The sequence below is a fragment of the Chenopodium quinoa genome, unplaced genomic scaffold, assembly GCF_001683475.1.
Source record: "Chenopodium quinoa cultivar QQ74 unplaced genomic scaffold, ASM168347v1, whole genome shotgun sequence".
NCBI classification, from domain to species: Eukaryota; Viridiplantae; Streptophyta; class Magnoliopsida; order Caryophyllales; family Amaranthaceae; genus Chenopodium; species Chenopodium quinoa.
In genome coordinates, this window is record NW_018744828.1 from 228,682 (window position 1) to 243,055 (window position 14,374).

A 14,374-nucleotide genomic window follows, 5' to 3' on the forward strand; every position below is an offset into this window, starting at 1 on the left:
AGTTTCGATTTGCTTCTCATTGTTTTTAAATTTCTTTTCCAGTATGTCATGTTTGATAATTTCGAGTACTACGTTTTGTTACAGGGGATAACAAATGGAGTGAATGATAATTTTGCGCAAAACTCTGCAACAAATAATTGGGTAAAATGCAATATGATTGAGTTATTATGCATAGACTATTATAATGATTTTCAATTACTAAATACCAAGAGGACTAACAACAATAATAATAAAACATTGTATGTTGTTATTAATTATTCTTATTATTATAAATAAATGACTATTTGCAGGCTATAAATGTTTTTTAACTATAATTTGAGCAGGGGAAAAGAAAAATTTCAAAGTTTTCGCAAATCCACCGTTTACAAGGCTGGACGATAAAGATCAATCCTCGCCCAAAGGACCCAACAAGGGCTGATAGAGTATGAAAATCAAACACTTATTCTATTCCAAAGAAAATCATATCCGAACTATTTTGCCCTAATGTATTATCGACAGACTATTTTTTTTTTTTTTTTTTTTTTACGAGTTATTCACTAATTTGGACCTTACCTGGTTGTTGGTTTAGTGGTGATTGAGACTACACTTGAGGGAGGGGAATGAAACTTAACCATCCAGAACTGATCTCTGAATCCGGATTAATCCAAAGGGTGAATCGGGTGGAAGAGAAAAAACTAATTTGAACCCTTTTTTTCTTGCAGTTCTTCGTACATGTTGGGTCTGGCATACAGTTCAGATCCAGGAACGAGGTCGATGACTTCGTTCATTTCGGCTATCACCCAAAGAGACAAGTGAATAACGTCAATGGACCTGATAATAGTGTGAGCATATATATCTTGCTGAAGTTGGCTAAATTGGTTGATAGTAATGTTAGCATACTTTGATATTACTCATAATCTTTGTGCTTGTTTAACTATGCAGAGGCGCTCGATTAAACGGAACTTTAACTGGAGATTGTACCAGAGAGGAGTTCTACCTGATGGCACAACTCCTATCTTTGATATCAGTTTTGTTGAACCTGGTGCTGAACAAATTTCTAATAACGTAAGTGTTCTTTTTATCAAATTTCATCTTTGTGGTTTGTCATTATCATGTAAATTCTATATATTTTTTATTTTTTGTAAATATATATTATTTTGGGGTTGCAGATAATCTCAATTGAAGGAACGATAAGTGATCCTGAAACTGATAAGGTTTGTAAGAAAAGGAAGACAGCGAAGCTACTTGATGACAAGGAAAGGGCGCTGGCATTTTTCTATGAAACAAATCGACCTCTTAAGATTAAAGATAAGGGAGACAACGACGAAGAGAAGGATAATAATGATAAAAAGTACGCTGGCAAGGGCAAGGGAAAAATATATGAAGATTAAGGATGGCAAAGGTTCGCCTGAACCTTTAGGTAGTCATCGACTTCTTTCCATCTTTAAAGCTCTTTTAAACTCTTTTATTAATTATCGTTTGCAAACTTAATGATGCAAAATTTTAAGATCAAGGAGAGCATCCTTGGTATGGATAATGGTTTCGTTGATGGATATTCTCGGTTTATTCCTAATTAATTTGCTTGATTTTAGATCTTTGTTTGCTATATATTTACACCTCTATAAGTTTGGTCTTTTTATCATCTATGTGATTATACTTGTTCTTTCTCATTTTCGTTCAAAGGATGAATGTATGCGAAAGAATTAACATACAAAAATCTAAAATAAATTGATCCTTTGTTGTCCAAGTGCTGTCTTTAATTTACTTTGCTAAAACACCTCTGTGCTCGAATATACGACTCTTAGCTACCCATGCAATGAGAAATGAGAAAATGTAGCGTTTTAGATGGCCGGATTTAAATTATACTTCATATGATACTAATTAAATTCGCCGGATTAGCTAGGTTAATGTTGGGTTGTAGACCGACAACCTAACCATCAGTATTTCTAAAAATTCCGAGCGCTTTATAAAACTGTTGGTAAATCACATTTTTACGGATGAATTTTAATGGTCATCGACATTTTTAATTGGTAATTAAATGAGCGTATTCATGTAGTGTAAGTGATAGATATTATAGTTAGATAATACTTGTCGGCTATATTTCTATATTTTGTATCCTTATCATAATAGATCTCTTAACGTGATTAGGGCTAGGCTTTTTTTTTTATTTTGCTTCCGCTACATGGCACTCCCCCCCCCCCCTCTTTCCTTCACTGAACCTTTATTCTAGCCTCCGACTATGACTAAAGATGGCGACACTCATCCTCTACCGCCACCACCGGTGAATGAATTCCACCCAACCCTTACGGTCAATAATACCAAGAATGCAATCCCAATAAACCTAGACTACACGAACGTTCAATATTCCAATTGGGTTGAATTATTTGAGAACCATGCGTGTGCATACAATGTTCTTGACCATATGGTACGGTACACACCCTAATTGGAAGTGTTTTTCCGAAATCTTACAGTAAGCATATTAAAAATTATTTGATGAAAGATGAAAGGGAAAAAAATGCTTGACTGATGATCTCAATAATATAGTTGTGCTACAGAACAAAATCTACTGCATTAAAAGCTATCCACGTCAACACCGGTACAGGTTTTTGATGACACCCCCAATGTTAACACAATTTTCTTCGTCATCTATATACTCAAACTCGAAGGATGGAATATCTACGAGATTTGTTTTGATATCAAAGGATAGGTTTGTGTTTATGTGTTTAGGGTTCAGAGATAACAAAATTGTATATCTCAATATGGGGGCTAAATTAAAGAAGGTATATATATGAGTAAACAAGAAAAGGAAATAAAAAAATATCTTTTCTTACACTCCACACACACAGGAGCAGCCAAGCTATCTCGCATATAGCTTGACCCTGCCGCACGCTATAGCTCGGCCTTGCTGTAACACTATGTGCAATGTACCGAGCTATTGCTCACTCGCCAGCCTGCAAGCTAGCTATAGCTCGACCTGTCATCACCAAGAGAACAATAGCTCTCTAGGTAGCTCGGTAATAACTTCTTCCGATTAACATGCATTATCATTATCAAAACTCCAACACATATTTTCTAGGCCAGGTAATCAAGGACTAATTCTCCATTAATTAGCTAGCCTATATTGAAGGTAAAAAAGTTGTATTTTTCACTTCAATTAACTGATTGAAATATGAGGCAATAATGTAAAATAATTCAGGCAATAATGTCGAAAAATCCATATGCTCTTGCTTCAATTCAAGAGGAGATTAAATAAAATATTTTTCAACCAATTCGATCAAATTTAAAAAGGAGCCCTAGTATGCCAACCTTACTCTTCGTACATCTTCCCCTTGCCTTTGTCTTTGATGCCATTTCCATTGTAGGCCTTGTTATTGTCTCCCTCGTCTTCATACATCTTCGCCTTGCCCTTATCTATGTTGCCATTTCCTTTGTTGTCCTTGTTTTCATGGGCTAATGGCTCCACCATTTCCTTATCAACAATCTCCAATGTCTTCCTTCTCTTATTAGGGTTTTGTTTGATTCCATAATCACCTTTTCTTTCTTCACTAGTTTCTTGATTCAACCAAATGTCCTGTAACGACATCAAAAACAACATTACACAAAATTAAAATAAAAACGACTAACAAATTTATAACCTCATAAAGTCATAATCAGATGTTTCTATGGCAGTCATCCTTAAAAGAACACTTACATTGTCTGGATCTTGGTTAGAATCGGGTTTAAGAAAATAGATATCATAGATAATGAAATCATCATCGGAGCTCTTTCCCTTACATCTAAACTCCCAATTGAGTTCCCTTTCCTTCCTCTTAGAAGTGCTTGCTTCAGCAGACTACATAAGAAAATACAAAAAATGAAATGTGAATAGATACAAGCTTATAAAATAAAATAAGTAAGTACAAGCTTTAAAGAAACTTTACAAAGATAAACACACCATCATCTCAGTCAGTTTAGCCACATTCATCACCGCCGCTTTCGGGTGATAGCCGAAATGAACAAAGTCATCAACTTCATCTAGGGATCTAAACATTACGTCGGACCGTAAATGCACATAGAGCTGCAAGGGGAGGAAAAACTTAGTAAACTAGGGCAAAAAATGTGATAAATATACTACTACCTCCATTACAGGTTATGTGCAACGATTATACATTTATGTTAAATCGTTTCACATATCCTGTAACGGAGGTAGTATATAAATCAAAGTAAGAATGTTTTTGTATACTTTATAAATCCTTTCACCAGCATCTGGACAAGGAATCTCATTTATTATCCAATTTCGCAAGCGTTCACATAGTGAAAAAGTTGACACTTTTCTTTGATTAATGTTATAAGCTAACACAGTCTGCAAAATGTTAGTACCTTTGAAAATTAAATTAGGGAAAAAAAAGGAAAATATTAAATAAATAAGGAGAAAAATAATAATTAACAAGCAGGAATGATAAAATAAAAATAATCAACATTCTTAACCCTATTAAACATCAAAGCCATAGTATATCTATATCACTAACAAAATTAAACAGTTTGCAAATAGAAAAAAAATGAAGTGATGGTTTTTCAAGAAATTATACACTCTACATCAAACCTCTTAAGTTTAGCAATATCTTGTTAAACCTCATAGGTATTTTTAGCGTTTTGATCTGAGTCCACCATAACAATTAATGATTTGATGAATCCTATAATGAGTAAAACAACTAGTAATTCATGTATTACGTAATAAAGTCCTCACATAAAAAGGCGTGATTATACAACAAATGACCATCTTTAATACGTAGTAATATGTATTCATCAAAAGAAGAAAATAGAGTAGATAATGATAGAATATGGTAAATATCTCGATATTATTTTGTATAGAAGGATATAGTTTGTTAATATGCTCTACTTATCTTGTGAGATCTCCTAACGTGTTTAGGGATCACTCTTGTAACCCTATATAAATTTGATCAATGGAATCACTCCAATCTAAGGAGCTTTAATTTACACAAAATCTAACATGGTATCACAGCACAGGTTTTGATCAAATCTCGTTTCCGCAATTTTTTTTTGTTCTTTCCTTTTCCTCATACTAGCCGACCACCTCCCTAAACATCGTAGCTTACCCTAGCCGCCCACCATGACCAAGGAAGACGGTGATAAATCATCTTCCTCTTACTATCATCCTCCCTTTAGAGTGAATAACATCAAGAATGTAATCCCCATGATTCTTGATCGTGACAAGGTCCAGTATTCAAATTGGGTTGAACTATTTGAATGTCATGCTCATGCTTACAACTTTTTAGATCATATTGACCCAAAAACTTCACGGCCTATAGGTTTATCAGATGATTTATGGAAGAGACTTGATTCGGTTGTTAAAAGCTGGATTTATGGCACAATCTCTCGTGATTTGCTTGATACGATTATTTTGTGCAAGGGAGCCACGACTCAAGAAATTTGGGATAAGCTCAAGGCGGTTTTTCAAGATAATAAAACAAATAGGGCGGTATATCTTGAAAATCAATTCAATGCTTTACATCTCTCCAATTTTAATGACTCCGTAAGGCTCTATATATATGGTCTAAAACAAGCTCCAAGGGCTTGGTATCAACGGTTTGCTAACTTTCTCTTGCAGATGGGGTTTGTCATTGCTAAGAGTGACAACTCTATATTCATTTTCTTCTTTTATATGTTGATGATATTGTGTTGGTTACATCCTCACATATGTTACGTGAGCGCATCATCTCTCACTTACGAACAGGATTTCCAATGACTGATTTAGGTCCTCTGAAATTTTTATGGGCATTGATGTCACTCGTACTCCATCATACTTGTTTCTGTCACAACAGAAATATGTGATAAGTCGTGTATAATACGTGTTTTTAGAGTCTATTTAGGTAGTTTTCGAGTCTAGAGTAGTTGTTCATAGCTTATTTTGGCTTGATTTGGTTTAGTTGTAATCATACGATGCTTTTATGGGTATATTCGTTGTTTTTGATGTATTTCAGGATTTAACGAAGATTTTTGGAATTTTATGAAGTTGCGGATCGTGATCATAGCTTGTAATTCACCTAGAAAGCCAAAGTTTGAAGTTGAATTCACTTAAGGGTAATTTCCAGCCAGAGACATGGGCATGTCAGTGTGCTTTGAGAAGGCAGAAAGTTGGAAGTCGAAGTTTCATATGAGGCACACCCATGTTCATTTGAGGCACGCCCATGTCGAGTCGAGTGTTTCGAGCTAGCAGCTACTTGCTAAGGGAAGCATGACCATGTTGAATGCGGGCATGCCCATGCCTCTTCGAATGAAGTTGGCCTAGCGAGACACGCCCATGTTAGAAATTGACATGCCCATGTTTCGCTGGAGATTGAAGTAAATTTGAATCTGGCTTTTGACATGGGCATGTCCTGTGTGACACGCCCATGTCTGGACGACTTTGGTTGGTTTTAATCTGATTTCTTTCCTTATTCTATCCTATCTTTTAGCCTTCTTATAAATACTCTTTGGAATTATAATTTCATAATCTATCATCTTAGAACCCTAGTTTTCTCTCTAGACTTTATTTTCATTGTAATTCAAGATTATGCACTCAAGTTTCATCATTTATCTCTCATAATTCAAGATTTGGTAATTTCTTATTCTCTTGAATTCCTTTTATTATTAATTATGTTTTCTTTAATTCTTGTTATTATTTTCATTAATATGTCTGAGTAGTTTCCCTGTTCCAAGATCTACCGAATATGATTGATGCATTAATTAATTCTTTAAATTCTCTAATGATAATTGCAATTAATATGCTGAATTGATTTTGCTCATGCCAATACTAGATTAGGGATGATTGGTATTGTTATTATTCCATTGTTTTAATCGCAACGGGAGTTGGGTTTTGACGGATTTGAATAAATCAATTAAGGGTTTGAAGTTCATCACGGGAGTAGTTGAATGGATGGTTAGAAAGTTAGAGTAATGTGCTTAAGGTCTTTAATTTACATGATTCCACGGAAGTAGGCTTGATTGTGATTAGAGAAGCCATTGATAACTCGGAGAGAGACCATTGGTACTATATAGGGATTACTTTTCCTCTTTAATCAATTGAATTATGTGTTAGGGGTAGAACGACTGTTGTATTAATTGTATTTGTGGTGATGCTTGATCTTGGATGTTTTTAAGCATTGAATTGTCATATTGTTTAGATTTAATCGTTTTAATTAGTTCTTTAGTATTTATTCTTACTTATTTGAATTGGTTACTTGCTTAGTAATTGCTTCAGTAAATTTAATTAGTTGAACCATAGTCTCTTGGAATTTGACCCTTGCTTGCCCGTCTACATAGTAGTGGTCTAGTTAGGTTTATTTTTATTAGGTACGCGACACGCCTATCAATATGCACAAGAAATATTAGAGCGTGCAGGTATGGCTAGTTGTAAACCAGTTGCAACTCCAGTGGATACTCAATCCAAGGTTAGTGCGGAGACATGGCCGAAATTTCATGATCCAACACTTTATCGCAGTCTTGCAGGCGCACTTCAGTACCTGACATTCACTCGCCCTGATATAGCTTATGCAGTTCAACAGGTTTGTTTATTCATGCATGACCCCAGAGAGGCTCATTTTGATGCATTAAAATGCATCATGCGTTACATTCAGGGTACCATTGATTACTAGTTACACTTATATCCTTCATCATCCTCGCAATTGATTACTTATACTGATGCAGATTGGGGCGGGTGTCCTGACACTCGTCGGTCGACCTCAGGGTATTGTTGTTTTCTAGGTGACAATCTCATTTCCTGGTCGCCCAAGAGTCAGCCTACTCTTTCTAAATCAAGTGCAAAGCAAGGCTGAATATCGTGGTGTCGCAAATGTTGTTGCCGAGGCATGTTGTCTTTGTAATCTTCTTTTGGAGTTACTGTGTCCTCTTAGAAAGGCCACGCACTGTTGTGTATTGTGATAATATCAGTGCCATTTATTTATCTCATAACCCCGTATAGCACCAACGCACCAAGCACATCGAAATGGACGACATTCATTTCGTTCGAGAAAAGGTGGCGTTGGGGCATGTACGGGTCTTGCACGTTCCTTCACGTTATCAGTCTGTTGATATCTTCATGAAAGGCCTACCTCGACAACTGTTTTTGGAGTTCCGTTCCAGTCTTAGCGTACGTCCTCCTCCCGCTATGACTGCGGGGGTGTGATAGAATATGATAAATATTCTCAATATAATTAAGTATAGAAGGATATAGTTTGTTAATATTTTGTAATTATCTTGTGAGACCTCCTAACGTGTTTAGGGATCACTCTTGTAACCCTATATATATATATATATATATATATATATATATATATATATTATATATTATATTATATATATATATATATATATATATATATATATATATATATATATATATATATTTGATCAATGGAATCGCTCCAATCCGAGGAGTTATACACAAAATCTAACAGATAATGAGATACATATCGTAATAACTAATCATTATTTATATTGCATTGTACCTCATTTTTCACTATTGCATTGTTTTGAGCAGCAGCGGCATCAAACAACATATGCAGTGGATCTTCAACAACATTATCATTGTTACCATTGGCCGTCCCATTTGTCATCTCCTGCAATAAAAAGTATTACTCGAAATTACCTAAACTAATATTCATAATAATTAACTGAAATTAATGTGACAAGTAATTTAAATCGAATTATCACATCAGTTTGTAGTTTGTACAAATCTTAAACATTGTGAGATTAAAAGTATTACCACATCAGTTTGCTCCACGGTTGCTCCGATTGCCAATAGCGCGGTAGTTAGGGCATTACCATCTACTTGGCTGAAGTTATCCTGTAATTGTGTTTTTTTTTTCTTTTAATAAAATCCTTAAAAAATAATTTAGAATTAATAACACTAATTAATTATTTACAGATATATACTTACCGTAGAAGCTTGTACTTTGTTGGGAGAGGTACAAATAGAGGGCGGAAAACTCAGCAACTTTTCATAAGCTTCTTCATCAAATGCAGCCGTCGATGTGTACTGTTTTGTGAAAATATTTATATTTATATATAAAAAAAAAAAGATGTTTCTACAGAAGTCGTTTGAAATATGACTACCTTATTATTTTAATGATAAATAATACGAGCGATCCATTTTTTCACACTATAAATTGGACACAATTAGTATTATAATTTCTACAATGCAAATATAATTTTTGAAAATTTTAATTTACCATAAAATAAATATTTTTCGAGAAACTATATATTAACTGTAAAAATTACATAAATAAAACTAAAAATTTGATAAATTAAAAAAATGTTGATAATAATATTTTATAGCAAAAATAGAGAAATATAATTAACTACGTGGATAAAAATAAGTTAAGTATGAACTATATAATCATTAAAATACTATAATAGTCATATTTCAAACGACCACTATAGAATTTTCAAAAAAAAATGGTATCATTCAGAAAAAAATTTAAAAAAAATTATCAAATGAATGTAACAGTATAAACAATAGGAAGTATGAAAATGTATGCATGAACAATTGAACATAATCGATATCAGGTACAAAGCTAACAAATCAGTAATTCAGCAAAAGATTTTTATTATTATTATTATTATTTTATTTTATGTTTTATTTTTTATTTATTATTTTATTTTTATTTTTTGAAAGGAGCGAAAGATTATTTCATGACAGCCAAGGACAATAATAATAAGAGTAATAAAATCAATAAAATAAAAATAAATAATTCATTTAAGGTTTTTTTTTTTTTTTGGAAAACTCATATTAGTTTAATAGGAGAAATAAATAAAATTAATAACTTTTTTTGTCAGTTTTTATTTTTTGTTATAAGAAAAATTAATCTAGATTAAAAAAAATAATAAAAAATTAAAAATAAAGTGGCAAGCTAAACTACTAAAGTCATAACAGCTTTACATTCACGTTTTTTTGTGAAAAAAAAAAATGACAACTGTACGTTCACTTATTAATTAGTGGTAAATTAATAGTTATTTAATGATTTTTCAAATTTTACAAAAGTAATTAATTTTAATGATTTTGAACATCTGAATTCATAAAAATAAGGTAAAAAGTATAAAACGAAAAGAGATAGAAGATGAAAGTATAATTAAGTGTTGATCCACACTTTAACACACTGTTCGCATAATTGTTGGTTTAAGACAGGGAAAAAAAAATCACTTCCATTGTATTTCAATCTATAAGTGTAACAGTCTGTTTGATGAAACATGTATGTTTTTATGGTCATCATACATGTTGTTTGATCTAATTGTCTAGTAAGTTGAAAAGAACTTTAAATTAATTTAAAAGTACCAAAACTTCAAACTACACACATTATCTTTGATCTAAAAATAATTGGATAGATTTATTGATCCAACGGCTCGTTATATATATATTTAAAAAATAAATAATAAACTTTGACTATTTTTTTTTTAAAAAAAAGTAGTAGATAAATCATGACAAAAAGTGTTACAAATAAAGGTCAGTGAAAAATAACATGGTTGATTCAGTTATCTATATATCTCTAAAAGAAATTACGAGTATAATTTGATTGATTTTATACGAATAGTTGATTAATCGTGACATAAAACATTACAAAAAAATGTTGGCACATAAAAATGTAATCCGATTGATTTGTTGATCTATTACATACTAACCTCAAATTTTTTTTTTTTTTTTTGAACGGATCTATCACTATCCTCATAGTAAACTTAATTCGATTAAGAAGCAATAGCAAATAAATTGTGACATAAAAGGTTACAAATAAAAATAAAAATAAAAAACTGATAGAAAACCAGATCTATTCATCAGTCATGTGATAGCAAAAAAAATTCATGACACTAAACACTACATAGAATGAAGTTGATAATTTTTTTTTAAGAAAAAAATAAATAAAAAAAATCTTGATGATAAATAAACCAAACACTTCCTTCAAAAATATCACAAACACATATCAACAATTTAAGATATAAAATTAATATGAAATAACAAGAATAGACAATCAACCAATAAAACAAATTGTTACACTAAATTAAACCATCATTCATTTCAATTCTTCTTTTTTTTTTTTTTTAAAAAAAAAATCATTCATTTCAATTCTAATATATACAAAGAATGAATGAACATTGCTTAACTTATAAGAAATTGAAAAAAAAGAATTAAAATTCCATACCAATTCAGCAATAGACGAAAATTGTAGATCTTCTACTTCAGAAAGGGTAACTCCAATCAATGGTGAGTTTTCATTAAGTTTTGCCATACTTTTTAAGGTATACAAAAATGTTGTATAACAATTGAGCAGAAGGATGAAAATTTTTGTGAAGTTAAGAATGGGGGAGGGTGGGAGATATATAATTGAAAAGTAGTAACGTTTGGACTAAAGGATTGGCAATATGATTCTAATGTAAAATAAAAATTATTACCATCTAAGGAAAACTAAATGCATCCTTGTATTTTATATAAAATCACAAGTAAGTTGCAACCTTCACCAGTTATAAGCAAGAGTTATTTCATTAACAAGACTAGAAAAATTAGTCGAATCCGCTTAACAGTTATCTACGTAAATAGCGAAGTAGTGAATTAGGGTTCGTTCACGTACTCGTTAAATTTATATAACTAAACTAGTGTTGTTGAATTGTGAGATTCGTTCCCCACGGTGAGACATTTATTACTTCGGATATTAAGTTTCAAAAGTTTTTCTGTTTTTTTTTTCCTTTTGTTTTAAGAGAGACATTTATTACTTCGGATATTTAGTAAAGTGAATTTCAAATTTAAACTATTTAATCCGTATTTCATTAATGTTGCGTGTTTGGTAAAAGTATGGTACATAGGCATGGTCCTTAATTCCTTACAAGGCCATGTTCACTTCACCTTAACAAATAATATTCAATAAAATAATTTGATTTCAATAAAAATAATTTCAGTTTAGTGAAAATAAGTTCAAATTAATAAAAAATAAGTTCAGTTCACTAAAAATAATTTCAGTTTAGTAAATTTCAATAACCTTACATAATAAATATAACTGAAAATCAATAAAAATAATTTCAATTCAGTAAAATTAATTTCATTCAGTAAAAATAATTTAACTTCAGCAAAAATAATTTCAGTTCAGTAAAAATAATTTCAGTTCAACAAAAATAAGGCGAAGTGAAAGATAATAAGTGATTAACTGATTATATCATACTTTGTCCACTCAATTTGATGTATTTCATGAAAGATATAATTCTTACTATAAACGGAATATATGCATAATGAATATGATTTCCTGCAATCCATTATGATTTTTAGACTGAAATGGACAATATCTTTGTTGATTTATTGTTTTAAAAAGTCAAAAGCATATTACCTGAAATGACCCAAGTAAAAATCAAGTGTGATATTATATTACTACATATTTAAAATTTTTGTATATATATCGTGATTATTAATTCTTTATTTTGATTATTTGAAACATGATCAAGAAAGATATATTGTCACTTTCAAGTATCACCCTCCTATTTGGATTAGATGGTGAATCATTGGAAATTGTCTTTGATTCTTTTTTTTTTTTTTTTTTTTCTTCTTTCTTACCTATAAACTCCTTTCATTTTATTTAATTTTTTTTTTTTTAAAGCGCATCAATTTTTGTGGGTCTATTTTTAATAATCCAACAAATTGTTAATTACTCAGTACAATATTTTTACTCCATTCAACCAAAGGCACACACTAATTAATATTGAATTGCTTCCTTAAAAAAAATGGCATCAATTCTTGAAGGCCTGAACCCATGACTGCATTTAATCAATGTAAAGTTTTAATCATTATTCCATCGATAAAAGTTGTAGCTTTAATACATTCCACAATATGATGATACAAGATATCGTGTTATTAATGTAAAAACTTTAATGCCTATAATACACTTGAGTAACAATTTATGATAACACATTTTTCATTTTGTTAGATCATACATTTTTATTTTTATTTTTGTTTAGAGAGCGGCAACAAGAGCGGGTAATGAGAATTGATACCGGAGTTTATTCCTGGAATCGGGAGGAAAGCGCTAATCACTTGATATATCCATCACTCTCATATTATACATTTTCTTAAAAACAAGTTACTTGAATTAGAAATTAAGCTGTGAATACTAGGAGACTAAAAAAACATGATACAAAATGTTGCACTTTTATAGATAACCAAATTATGGTGGGGCTCGGACATTGCACCGAGCTGCTACTTTAAAACATAATATTAGTAAGGGATTTTATCACTGGTACCCTCAAAGATTTGACTTTATCAATGGTGCACCTCATTAAATTTTCATTATCAGCGGTGCCCCTAATATTTTAGCCTAATTGCTACAGTGATCTTTTTGTTATTAAAACGTTTATTAAACGTTAAGTTGGGGTTTTTGTGTTGTTTAAGGAGTTTGGGAGATGAAAATACTGAAATGCCCTTACCCCAAGAACTCCCTCCAAAATTCTGTTTCTTTTTCCCTCCCTTTTTATCGATTTTTCCCTCTTTCCTCTCTCTTCTATTTAAACTCTCTGCTTCTTTAAAATTCCATCTTCTCTTCCCTACTCTTCTCTTCTCTTCAGTTTTCTTTTAAAATTCATACTCATCAATGGCTTCTTCTGGCAGGGATGCATCTTCAAGGAGCATCAGTTGTGAAGGTGCTTGGTTCAGAGGCATGAACTGCAATTGCCAACCACCAAGATATGCAGACATTAGGTTTTCGAACTCAATATCGAACCCTAGAAGGCCCTATTATAAGTGTAGGCTGTGTGAATTTTTTATGTGGGTAAGGGAAGACAACATTGTAAGGGACATTGGAGGGAGGCAAGGAGATGCAGCATATATACATGCATTAAGGGCTGAATTTGCAGATTTTATGCAGAAGACTGATGCTTTTGCTGATTTTATGTACATGGTGGTGAAATTGGATGTGGTTATGTATTTGGTGTTACTTTTAGTTACTTTGAAATAGATGAACTTAGTTGTTGTTTTTCAATAATTGTCAAAGTGTAATGTAGTTGGTGTTTTATTTTGGAATAAAGACATGGATTTGTTTCTTTATTTGTGTATATTACATCAAATTATTTGCATAGCCAACTGCAGCAAATTGCAAGGATGAAACAAATACAGTACAGATGCTTAATTTGACAAAAAAAAAAAAAGACTTAATCATAAGTAACTGATGGCAAATAAGAAAGGTCTATTATTTGCACAAAACTTGTTCCAAAAAACAACTTAGTCAAAATTTTAAGTTGATTCCTAAAAACCTCTTATCAAAAAACAGTACATTAACACTTACAATGATGAGCTTTTAAACTATTGTTCCAATCCAAAAAGTAATTAGTTCCCTAAGATTGCAAAAGTAGCAGAACAGGACAGTGTAGGATAGCATGCTTCATGGCTGTG